A 1,642-nucleotide genomic window follows, 5' to 3' on the forward strand; every position below is an offset into this window, starting at 1 on the left:
GACATTGCTTTTGAACTTACTAACTGGTGTATCGAGTCATTGATCAATATTCGGTTCTGAACCTTGTGGCGGTGTCGAAAGATACCTGGCGACTCTTGAGCAAACGTAATTAAACAAGCCAAATTAAGAGCCAACCAAAGAGAGCAACATGTCCAGTATAAAAAAATTGATCCTGGAATACGCCTTGTGCACATGAGAGTAGAATGAATATTCCTTGCTCCTTGGCCTCTCAAATCTCCATGGATCAGCACCTCCCATGCGCTCCATGAACCCCCGCAGCTCTTTCGCCATTGCTGATACTTTCCCGACCGAGAACTCGACCGGTCCATCCTAGGATCCAAGACCGTGTTAAAATCACCCCCCCCCATAACCAGCCGGTGTAAGTCGAGGTCCGGGATTTTTCCCAGCATCTTCCTAACAAATGCGACATCATCCCAGATTGGGGTATATATATTTACCAACACCACTGCCATTCCCTCCAGTTTCCCGCTAACCACAATAAATCTGCCTCCCAGGCCTGTCTCTATTTTCCCCACCTCAAACGCCACTCTTTTGTTAATCAGGATGGCCACCCCCCTTGTTTTAAAGTCCAGTCCCGAATGGAATACCTGTCCGACCCATCCCTTTTTCAGTCTAAATTGATCCCCCAGCTTCAAGTGTGTCTCCTGTAACATGGCCATGTCCGCCTTTAACTGTCTCAAGTGTGGGAACACACGGGCCCTCTTGACCGGCCCATTCAGGCCATGAACATTCCACATAACCAGTCTGGTCGGGGGGGGGGGGGGGGGGGGCCTTAGCACCCCACCCCCACTCTCCTGTCAATCAGCCATGACCTTTCCTAGGCCAGCCCTTAGCCCATGGCCCGCACCTCCCCAGATTCGCCCCTCAGCAGCAACCGCCATCTAGTCTCCATCTCCAGCCTCCTGGAAGTCCCCTAATCATCAGCAGTCCCCCCCCCACACCCCGTCACTTTTCAGCTCTCCCCCCACTTCGCTCCCGTGAAACAGCCTTACCAGCTAGCCTAGCAGGTCGCGGCCCTGGCGCCTAGGATTCTACCACCTGCTAGATCTTTACCCCCCAACACTTAACATAAGTTTTCAAAACAATAGCACCGAACATTGAAAGCAAACAAACCATCCACTTGAGGTCTGGGCTCAACGGCCACCCCTCCCCTCTACAACTCTTATCAATCCCATCACCGTCAAACAGAGCCCCAAACAATGGAAGTGAAAACAAACAGGATAAATGGAAAGACAGAAAAAATTATGCATGCAACAATTCAGACAGATGTCTTTCCTTCCTCGAACATCTCAAGTTGAGAACTTTTCTTCAACCCCCTCCATTTTTAAAATTTTTCTTTTTTTACAAACACACAACAAAAAGGAAGAAACTGTACCTTGGTACATACACTAAAAGGTCAAAGTTAGATAACGCAGAGAAATCCTCCTCTTCCCAGTCATTGCAACTCAAGCGACAGTGCACCACAGTTCATTTTGATTTACATCGCTACCGACCAGTTTTTTCTTTTTTTAAGTCCTTATGGGTCCCCCAGTTTGTTGTCTTTCATGAAGACCACCACTTCTTCCGGTGAGCCAAAATATAGTTCCCCGTCCTCGTAGGTTACCCAAAGCCTGGCCGGGTA

The sequence above is a fragment of the Scyliorhinus torazame genome, chromosome 3, assembly GCF_047496885.1.
Source record: "Scyliorhinus torazame isolate Kashiwa2021f chromosome 3, sScyTor2.1, whole genome shotgun sequence".
NCBI classification, from domain to species: domain Eukaryota; kingdom Metazoa; phylum Chordata; class Chondrichthyes; order Carcharhiniformes; family Scyliorhinidae; genus Scyliorhinus; species Scyliorhinus torazame.